Below are 11,511 nucleotides of genomic sequence, written 5' to 3'. Positions count from 1 at the left end.
ATTAAAACCTTTCTGAAAGTGAAATCATCTAAGGAAGTGATTGAAAAAAAATAGGCTAAGATGTGATGTCAGCACTTACTCTAAATGGAGCTTCTTTAATTAAATGTCGCAGCGCTTTTCTGAGGAAATGCACGCGATTAATGGATCTTTCTAGTTTAACCTTGACGGAAATATAGCGGAGATTTTTATCATTAGAACAAACTACCAAAAAATCACACGTCTTATGATGTCAAGAAAATATCTTTGTATATTTTGTTGTTTGATTTTATAGTATTCTGCGGTTCGATTTCTTCAAGTTTGAAACAAAAAAGGTTTAAGCTTTAGTCAGAGGCAAATAACTTAAAGAATAGAAATGCTCAGTATAAGGCCAATCTGGTTAAGAAGTAAATAATAATAATGAGTAAAATCAATCAATCGATTTATCAATAAAGATAAAATATGAGGCACATTAATTTTTTAAAAACCGAAATTAACTAACGTTCATGGCAAACTGGAATAGGAAATGTTGAGATTTTAAAATGGAATGAAAAATGGACTGATGAGTACAGATTTATTGTATATTGCTTTACAGCGGAAGGGGATTAGTTCGCAAGTATATTCCGAAGATTTGTTTCAAGATTCAGTTCAACAATGTTTAAGGCTGAGTTTGAGAACTTTGAGAGGACTTTTAAGCCAGATATCCATAATAATGAAGGAAAATCTGAGAGGAAACATGCAGTGGCTTTTTATTTCTCTTGTTTCCGTGAATTATCTGTTTTTGGAATGAAATAATGTCAGACTTAGATTGTTCTACTGATTTTCATTTAATCTATTTAGCAGTTCATCTTTTCACTAAAACAGGTAATCATTAAATTCTTACATGAAATGTTTAAATGATATCGATATTGAGTTGATAAATTGTTCTTGTTCGATAAGAGTATTACTTTTGCTACTTAAATAATTTCAGTTTAGTAAAATTAAGAATGATATAATTTTTTTTTTTGAGAATTTTAATTTTTATGATCATTTTGTGCCAAAGGACCTTTAAACCTTTCTTAAAGAGAGTTTAGTTACGATGTTCCTCGGAGTTTAACTTTATAATTACTATTTTTTTTAAAAAAAAGAAAGCACAATTATATAAAATGGGCAGCAAAGTGTTGAGAGTTTAAGTGGTTCGGGATTTGGTTAGTAATGAACGCTATTTAGATGTCGGTGTGGTAGTGTGTTTAGAAGCCATTGGAAGTAGAGCCGTGTAAGAGACAATAAGTCTAGTGGGGAGATTTGGAAGCAAGAAGTAAAGTCTGTCGGTCCGGGGTAGTTTGCTCTGTTTGCTATAAGCGCCAAGAGTATGGTAACGCGAACGGTAAACTCTAGTCTTGGAGTCTCACATTGAATCTGTAGTGAAACCACGACCACCTCATAAAGTCTCAGAATCTTCTCTTATTCTCTCTTTACGCTTTCCACTATCTCACCCTCTGTACCACTGCGAGGGGACTCTTCAGCGGGGAGCGAGCGCCTTCCTATCTTCCTTCAGCAGTGGAACAACCTGACTCCGCCCTTCTTGGCAATTAATACACGGTTATCTAGAGAACAGTTTTACCCTCCCATCCTCTACTTCATTGGTATGCACTGCTTACTCGATCTGTCAGTCAAAATGGCCGCTTGCTGGTCGATATCCGCCCACTTCTTCCTGCTACGCTCTAACCTCTTGTAACACTTTCCCAAACTACCCATCCACCTACAAACCCAGACTCAATTACAATTAAGCCTGGGGACTTATTATAGATAACGTGTTAAATGGTATCATAAAGATATCTTTGTTATGGGCTCTGATGCCCTCCGCCTATATCCTTTCTCGTTCGTTCTCCACTCTAGCCGACAGAATGGTGCTACTAACTCAGCCTTCTTCTTTCAGCCCCCGCTGCCAGGTTGGCTCCTTCTTCTTGGGGCCTCGTAAAAAGTAAACTTCACTCCCCAGACCATAGCTTCTTATTCTAAACCAACATTTCAGAGCCGTCCTGTTACTCTTCCCTTAGAAACAAGTGGCCTCAATTTAAATACTAATTCCTTAATGGATTCTGAGTAATTTTCGTGGAAATAACGCCCACTTCTCTTCTCTTCGCCCACAGCTCTTCAGCTATTTCCCATACTACATTCTCATCCTTGAATGCAAATAACCTTCTTGCCAGGTTTCATTCAAAATCATTACTTTTCAAATTCATTGTGAAATTAGTTTAACTTATTACTCTATTCTGCTCATTAAACTTCCAAATTGGAATTAGCTGATTTTTTTTTTCTTAATATATTAAACGTCAAAATTAATTTTATTTAAGTCTCAGTTTTAGTGATAAGCAAATATTTTACATTGAGTATTGGCACATAAAATTATTTCTGAGAAAAAGGTGTTTTTTTCGGTGAATGATTTTTTTAACAAAATCTTAATGATTGTTCTATATTTCGGCAGCAATGTTCTGATGGTGGTTCTGTGGTTTATGTGCCGCTCCTAAAAAGTGCCTGTTCTAAAACTAAAAAACAATCAATTTCCATTCAAGAACCAGTTCAAATGTATTACCCACTGGTATTCAGAAGCTAATGAAGAGCAAAAATAAATTATTTCTTTTAAAAGATTTTCACAATCATTCTCGCGCTGAGAACCTCCTCAAAAGTACTGAATAATTTACAGTTTATTTATCATAGCTGGCAGCCCTTGCTAATCTAACATTTCTACTAAATTCAATCAATTAATAAAGATATTACGGCTTTGAAAAAGCATTCAGTATAAGCTTAAGAAGTAGTAGACTAATTTTAACTAACAAAAATTCACAATAGTGCCTTGTAAATTTGAAAATTGTTTCAAAAGAATTCAATATACAAAGCACTATTTCAGGGTTTACTTATCATCCAACTCCCTTAAAATATCTGTTCTTAACTGTAAGCTCCATGTTTGTTCAAGGAGATGTGGTGTCAAATTTTCGAGTTATATAAAAGTACTTTTCTTCATCCTTCTTTAGAGTGTAGTTTGATGTATCAAGAGGGGTAGGATCATGTGGTTGAAACATATTGAAATAGAGGAGTCGTCCAGGAATCCCAAGAGAATATTTAGTGATCACCAGGAGGGGCTGGAAGGAGACTAAGATTGAGATCAAGGTGGTCAGATTTGGGAAGTCTCGTGAATAATAAGGTGAAGAATAAGATTGCCGCGGTTAAAAAATAGTGGTTGAGGAGGCCAAAGGACCTTCATGGACCATAGAGCTCAAGAAAAGGTTTATAGAGAGCGTGGACTGAAATCTAGGTGCTCTACCTTTCTAGTGAAAGCATTGGTAAAATAAACGAAGTTTGCTCTTCGGGAGTTCTAGTCTCACCATGTATAGACTCTACGGATTCTCTTAGTGGAAAGGAAGAAGAATTGAAGTGGTAAGAAATAGAAGTGGTTAGTCACAAGAGAATGGGCTAGTCTCTACTCAGTCTGCAGCTGTAGTTTCACAGACCGCTAACAGATCAGATGTGGTTGGTATTTCTTATTAGCAGTGTTAAGAGAAGGTAGAAGACATGAAGCCATTTCAGATTGTATTCTCAAAATTATTAATGAGAACAATAAAATTTCGTAATTTAAAATTAATTTTTTTCTGCTATAAGCTAATGAGAAATCCAAATTTACGAGAATTGTAAATATATTTTCAGGCAATTAAACAAAAGGGCCTTGCCTATTTAGAAAAGGGTGGAACACAAATATTACGCCAGCAGAGTAGGGGAGATTTCTTGTTTCCCGTTTCTCTCTTTGTTTGTGTGGCGTCATCTCCAGCAAGTAGCTGTGTGCTCCCATCTGCCTCTCACTCACTTCTCATCCGCCCAACAACCGCAACACTCTTCCACATCTCTCATTCTGTTGGTATTGCTGGCTGGAGCTACTGCGGAGTCGAACTCCACGGCGAACTGAGCTTCAAGTCGTTTAGCTTTATCACGCACCACCAACCTCCTCACATCCGTAACAGCCCTTTTTGCATTACGTTTTACGGCCCTGCTTGTATTTATGTTAAAGAAGATTCTTTAGGGGGGGGCGAGGCAATTGCGTTAGAAGAACAACTAACTTATGGGATTTCACTTCACATCTTTTACTCTGTTCTTCTTTTCCATCTTTATTTATTTCGTTTGTCTTTATGGCGTTGGTCTCATTGTACATGCTGTTTCTTACTTTCCATTTCTATAAGAAAGAATTCGCAACAGACCTTTTCAAATTGAATTTTCTCAAGCAGAGCATTATCACGTTTGAATCCGGATGTAATTCCTCAAAAGACGAATTGCGCTTTGATCTAAAATTCACATTATTGATGCCTTGCTCATCGCCATAACAAATTCTTCATTAAAAAACACAAATCTATTAATGTAAATAGTTTTGGAACTTAAGAATGCAGTTTTTTGGTGTGTGAAAGCAAAACGATGAAGAACTATTTGGACACCCATGGAAAATGACTACGGACGATTTATTTGATCTGTAAGAAAAGCCGACTAAACCTGCCTTTTTGCCTTCTTACAAAAACCATCTCCAAAAAGTTTTCTCCGTGAGTGGGTCCAGCTATTATGTAGATTTTGACTGGATGAGAGGAATCGTCTCTGAAACCATTTAGTCAGATTTCAGCGGTATCGCTAGTTTGCGATATGAGGCCAGAGGAGACAGTGCCCGAAAATGACTGGTACGATAATCCTGGACTTTGCGAGGTATTTTCTGTAGAAACAATAAAGCGTCGTTATAAAAAGCCTATTCTCTTGACAAGGCAAGGTTGATTAACCTAGACCCCTTTGCGCAGATGTTTAGAGGTGAAGTTGTGATGGCCTTCATCACTTTGATGGTTATACAATCCTGAATGCGGTATGAGATCTCTGCAATGTTTAAGACCGCAGGTCTTAATACTAGTGTTTCTTTTAAAGTAAGGTATTTACTTATTTTGAACTAATGTTTCTCTTCACGTGGATAGGGTATGTCTAATAGGGGATGGTTCAATAAATTCTATTGGCTGGCTGCGTTGCTGTAGATTTATTTGCTTGATCACATTTATTAGCACATCACTTACTTAACTTTTAACATAAATAACCTGGTTTATTTGTAAAAATAAATGACTTTGTAGAACTATAAAAGCTATTGAGAAAACCAAATCAATATAAATTTCTCCCTAAAATAAGGTATATAAATTCCTTAACATCCCTCGTATATATATCGTCTTGCCTCGTCAAAATGAATTTAAGCATCCTAGAGCGATAACAGTAAAAGTGTACTGCTAGAGGAACTTAACAATAAATCAGACTGGGAGGAGGAGAGATGGAAGATTGAGGTAAGATGTGGAGACTAAAGTAAAGAGGGAGCCGAGATGGGGAAGGGACATGAAGCCTTGAATTACCGTTAAAACTGTTTGGTGTGCAGTGAGTACAAAGATGGGCTCAAGAGAGGGTATGCTCCAAATGGGAATGTATAATCGGGGGGGGGGGGCCTCGTCAGAGGCTATCACTGTGGTGCTGCAAGGGCGTAAATTTCCTTTTAGGCTAGGGCAGCGCGTTTCCAACTTGGAGCAGATCTCGCTGCTAACCCTCTCATCCCTCTGCTGCTCATACTGATACCATTCTCATTCACTCAGCCTTATCAAAGCTCAATCGAACATTTGCCTTAATTTACTGTTAGTAATTAAAGGGTAGCGTCGTAAGGAATGGTGCTTGCCAGCGATAGTTGAAAAGGGTGGCGAAGACTCGAGGATCTGATTGAGGTTGGCGAGGTACTGGGGCCGCCAATCAGCATTACCATTCCTCGCTAAACTACTGCTGCCACCTATCCGCCTCATTCTTATCTAATTTATTACATTTACTATTTCTTCTGATGGGAAAATAGGTTAATTTTTCTTCTGATCTAGATAAAAAAGGTAATAATAAGAAGGTTGTGTCCGTAAATCACTCTCCTCCAAATCTTTGTGCTTCGACTTCTTGTGGCCAAAGTAAAATAGTCGAATAACATTTTCTTGCTGTTCAATTCCTCTTAATTATATTTTCTATTCTTTTCTTCAAAATGTAAACTTTACTGCCTGTTCAGTGCATCTTAAATGATATATTATTAGTTTGCTGAAATTGTATTTATTAGTGAATTAGCTAAACGACACAATTGCTTGCCAAATGAGCTTTTGGAAAAATAAGTTTTAGAAAAACTAGAAATATGTTATCAGCCAATTAATAAAGGAAATTTATCACGATTTATGTTGCGCCTGAAAAGAAATGGGGCAATGCTATCAGCGCCTACCAAGCGAACTCAGACTCTTCGAGGTAGGTGGTTCCAATAAGCTCACACCTTTGGCCTGAATGGTTCTAGTAAACCTATTAATGGCCTGGAACACTTTTGCGGCATGCTCAAGACTCTAGAGGAAACTTAGGCGAAGAAGTTCAGTAGACGACTTTTGCCAAAGACAACTATGAGTCTTTGTGGGCTCAGAAAACACTCAATGGTAGTCTTTGTACATTATGCTTGGCTGAAGAAAAGGCATTTGTGCATGAATTTTGCCAGTACAAGATCAAGTCCTAGAGCAAGACCTGCCGCGGCGGTAAGTTATGCGAAGGCATCTCTAAGACGTTTTTGGGGCCTGCTTCTAAACAAGCAGAAAGTGCTCTGAGCCATCGGTTGTTGTGAAAAAGTAACCGAGGCATGGTCCCTGGAGGTCGTAGTGTCTGTGAAAGCCAAATTATAATAACATTCTTCCATTAAATTATTATAAACACTTTTATTAATTATATTTCATAGCTACGACTACACTTATTATTAGTGAATTTTTCCTAGCTAAAACCTACTGACTGGATAAAATAAAAATTAACTAAGGAGTATTATAATTAATAATATTTAAATTAGAACGTAGCTCTGAAGGCCAGTTAAGCCTACAATTCGTCGAAGGGTTCGCTAACTCAAGTCGTTGCACATATCAGTTACCTGTGCAGTCCTTGAGTGTATTGTGGTTGAAGTAAGTGTTTTGTGTTTTTAAACTGGAACAACTGCAACGTCCACTTCTCTTAACGGGAACTCAACCATTCCAGTCAGTTAAAATGATTCCAGTCATTTTCAACCAGTTGAGTTAAAATCGCAAGTCTTATCTAGTTCGTCTCAATAGATTAGTGGAAGTAATAACGAAGAGTGCGTGCCTAGACTTACTGAAAAAAAATATATCAACACACTAACATTATCTCACTAATATTTTGAAGTTCGAATTATTTTCCAACTTAAGTAACAGAAGGTTGGCAGTTAATCTCACGTGACCAAACTCCTCAGGTATTGTTCACAGGAGTAAAGAAGAGTTAGGGATGGTTATTATGAAGCAGAAGTGGTTATGAAAGTGTGCAGCTGTGTGTGTGTGTATATATATAAGGTATCTGTCTTTGTCTGCAGCGGCTCCTCCGCTCACTGAACACAAGTGATTTACTGTAATAATTGCTCGCCTTTTGTTATGACTCTGAGTATATAAAGTAATTAAGCATAAATCAAGACGAGACATCTGCTATCGGCCTCAACCAACTTGCTGCAACAACTGGAAGTGTATATTTTAGCTCTCTCTGTCTCTCTTGCATCCTGTCCCTTAGAGTATACGTGTATATATCTCTCTGTGTGCGTATAAAAGACAGACTGAGTGAGAGAGAGCTATTGGATAAAGTATAGAGTTTGCTGTCTAATATGGCCTAGATTATACTCTGATAATCCAATGATCTATGTGTTGTAAATTAATGCCCAACGACGACCGCCTCCTTCTCCATTCAGTTATACCGTTCACTGTTCTGGGGCGTATTTCTGTGTGCCCTCCCTATCTGGCAGTGTGATGCTCCAACCATCTCCTTAGTTACCACCAAACCTACTGTACCTACAATTCCTTCTGATTAGTTACACAATGATATATGTTACATCTTAATGCAGAGGTGTATCCTAATTGAGAAGGAGATAGAGAGTTTTGTGATAGAGATAGGGTCCCCTTATTTAAGGGAAATAGTACGAGAATACCTAAATCAAAAATGGGTAAATATACTGGGAATATTTTGTATAAATTTATTAAAGCCGTCCCCTTCCTCTATTTATATCGCTGAAATAGTTGAATCATTCATAAACATAACATTGTTCTCTCATATTTTCCTTTTAAATTAACAATGAACACTTTCTATAAGGACAAACCTCAAATACCTTCCAATTTGTCTGGTTCTCCAGTTTTTTTCCAGGCCTTATTATCTTCATTGATTTAGTGAAGATCCTCTGACCAAGAATCCACACAAGACTCAAAGCGTCTTCTGAACAAACCCTTAACTTCAAATTATCTCCTCCAATGATCAAAAATACCCTTTGAATGGATGCGTTATCACTAATTCCCCTTCCTTCTCGCACATGACCACTATCTTTTAATCCACCAACTTTCCTCAGTACCCAATCAAGATAATCTCCCTCGACAACTGAGGCGATAATATCTAAGCTTTCTTTTATAGTGTCAGCAGTGAAATAATGTTGACTAGGGATCACTGAATAGACTAGGGAAATACTGTATAGTGTCACCACTTGTAGAATTCTCCTTTGCTGTCTTAGTATGTCAAGACAATTCGCTTGTTGCTGGTTCCGCAAACTGAGCAGCAGTTGTAAATTTTCAAATTGATTACAAAAAAAAATTACCTAAAACAAAATTGACAATATCCTTTGAGTACTATATTTGTAGACAAAAATATTGAAGTGGTTCAATTTGCGTCAAGTGGCTTACCTCTCCATGCTCGAGTTACTTTCTTTATTCCCGCATCTGTACGGTGCTACACCCTACCAGCCCTAGATCGAACTATGATAGAAGGAGAGAAGTCAGTCTTGTTCAGTAAAGTTGTTCTGATGTATTGTTAAAAGTGTTCTTTTATGGAATTTAGATTGAAAAGTGTCACTGTAGCTGATCGCTTGGTTAGTGGCAAGGTCCGCATAACTAAGATCTTCTGCGTTACTGGTTTTAATTCCTTGGATTCTCCATTCTAAGTGTTAACAATAAAAATTTATAGTAAAGTGTAATCGCCAAGACCCACGACAACTCTTTTAGTTGTTAGACGTAAAGCACACCTGAAAAAGTAGGTGTAGTCTACATTTTAAAACAATTGATATAATTTTTTTTTTCTTTTTATTTAAGAATTTTACGACTGTACAGCTAGGGCAATATGTAAAAAAGATTAAATGTACACTGGGTTGATTTAATGAACGGTGGCCATTCAGTGATGACAGCCGTAATAAACCCTTAAGGCGTTAGGGAGTGCTGTTGCATCTCTAAATTACCGACTTCGGCATTCAGTTGGTCGTGCGGTCAGCGGCGCTTTAAACGTCTAGGAGGTTTGAGACTTAGAAGTATTTAGTTTGGAATGAAATTTTAGATAACGGAGTTTAGCTTTGGCGGAAACGAATTTTTAAGACGTTGTGGTTTAAGTTGTAAAAGGTAGCATTAACTTTGATAGGTAAGATTTTGGATTGTAAGGATTGAATGCGATTGAGGTTTAATGGTTTATATCAGGAATCAATATCAATCAAGAATATGATGGTGTTAGGACCCTGGGGATCCCCGAGTAAGTGAGCTGCTAATACTTCAATTACATCAATGTTCATTCCTACCCCAAGTAGCGTTGATACAGTAAATAGAGCGCACAGTCTAGGGTCAAAGTTGGAAACCATTTCAGCTTTCTTTTGGTGCATCCACGTTATAATTCAGATTTTATTTCTCTCTAATATCATTTTATCATAACGCTGATAACCGAAGAATAATGATCTTTTTTGAGACAAGGAATCTTTTTTCTTTTTTTGTTTTTAATGCTGGAATTAAAAAGAATTAAACATAACTTTCAACAAGACAATATGAGCTGTGGCTCGTCTAGTTCATGTTGCTGCCACAAGATAGCAAGAACTGTACTGAATTAATCAGTAAATTTTGGTAAAAATGTGGGTAATAAGTTTATATTCCTGCAGAATCATTTAATTGACGCGGTCTCTAAAACTTAATCACTCTTACGTTTGTTGAGGAATTTTACTTGCTCCCGCAATAGCCTAATTACCACAAAGTACTTAAGTTCTTCAATCAAACAATATATATTAAAATGTTACAAGTATATTACAAGCCAGTAAACACCATGCCTATTTTTAAATATATTCATGTTTTGTCAAAATCCGTGATTTTAATTTTTTTTTATTTTTAACAAACCAGTTACGTGCATGGCCCTTTGCCCTTTTTAATGCGTACGTATGTTTCGTATAATTTTTGTAAAATATAAAGGTCATTGGAGTCCATAATGTTTACAACGCAGTATCTCCGAATTCATAAACTGGCTTGAATCTATCTGTCTTGAAATGTTTCTACCAGAATTGTTCCTTTAATTGCAAATTGGCTCCATTCACTTATTTTTGATAATTTTAGTTAGGCTTATTGATTAGCGTAGGTAACTTTCGAGGGAGATCCTAAATGGTATGACGACACAAAGATGTGCATGCAAAAAAAAGTGGTCTATGATTTTCGAGATTTTTTTTTTTTAAATCAAAAGTGCTTTAACATCTAAAAGTATTAAACCTTTTTTTCACAACACTATACGTCTGTGGCCAGTGTTCTCTCGTTACAGACCACACTGTAAGAAGTACCTAGAAAGAGAAAATCTAAGGGCCAGCAGCTTGATCTCCTTCTGAGACTCCAGTTCTTTGAAATTGTTTGAAGTGTCGTATGATGTATTAGCAGTAATATTTTTTGGCCCTTTAACAACCAAAACGCAAAGATGTGGAAAAAATTTTCTCAAAAAGTATTCAATAAATGTTTTTTTTAATTATTATAAATAAAAAATTATTGTTAGTGTATGGTTAAATAAGTATTGCTGCCAGTAAATATTTTCTAATAGTGGTTAGAGTAAAGTACTCTGAAAAAATGAAACTAAATATTTTTTCCAGTTTATTACGAAAACTTGTACATGTACAAAATTATCACAATTTGTATTTCATTATAAAATATTTATAAAAAAAAAAGTAATCACAAAACACAAATAACTGTTGTAGCCATGGTAACTTAAAACAGAACTTACTCTGTTGGCACATAATTTATTCATGTTCAATTTTAGTAAAACATTTTTGTATTGATAGACTCAATTTGTGTGGGTGTGTATAACTCGTAGTCAGTCAAAGTTATTCTATCGAAAACAGTTATTTTGAGTGGCATAAAGCTGTATTAGGTAATTTTTTTATAATTATTTCATTTTATTTTTTGATTTCAGGTAGGAATGTTTCTTTTCCTTGAAATTAAGTTCATACCAAATCAGAATAATCTATCCAGTCAAGGTACAAATCTCAAGATTATAAAATGTAGCTGAACGAATGTTGACAATTATCGTCAGGCAGCAACAAAACAGAAGTAATCAAATAATTTTCAAATTACTTATTTTGTATTATTATTTTTTGTTTTAATTTTTCTAAATTAATTTTAAAATTGCAATAAATGTATTTCCAGCTTTTCTCTAAACATATTATTGGATAAATTAACAACG

The 11,511-nt window shown here is 35.9% G+C and overlaps 1 protein-coding gene across 37 annotated transcripts in view; it reads left to right on the top strand.

The window, feature by feature from the left end:
• Positions 1-11,511, top strand: part of LOC141453191 (uncharacterized) — a 194,266-nt gene that overhangs the window by 151,576 nt on the left and 31,179 nt on the right. For 28 of the 37 annotated variants that reach the window (XR_012457827.1, XR_012457828.1, XR_012457829.1 and 25 more), the window contains one exon: positions 11,242-11,479. The gene's annotated coding sequence lies outside the window, so the exon portion shown is untranslated. Of the gene's footprint in view, positions 1-571; positions 841-11,241; positions 11,480-11,511 lie in introns of those variants that run through there. The other 9 variants (XM_074126060.1, XM_074126057.1, XM_074126072.1 and 6 more) reach the window with 3 other exon arrangements.

Source organism: Rhodnius prolixus, unplaced genomic scaffold, assembly GCF_049639745.1.
Source record: "Rhodnius prolixus isolate KJV_2025 unplaced genomic scaffold, Rpr scaffold_3, whole genome shotgun sequence".
Classification (NCBI taxonomy): Eukaryota; Metazoa; Arthropoda; class Insecta; order Hemiptera; family Reduviidae; genus Rhodnius; species Rhodnius prolixus.
The sequence above is the reverse complement of the archived record's forward strand: the minus strand, read 5'-3'. Positions and strand labels throughout refer to the sequence as shown.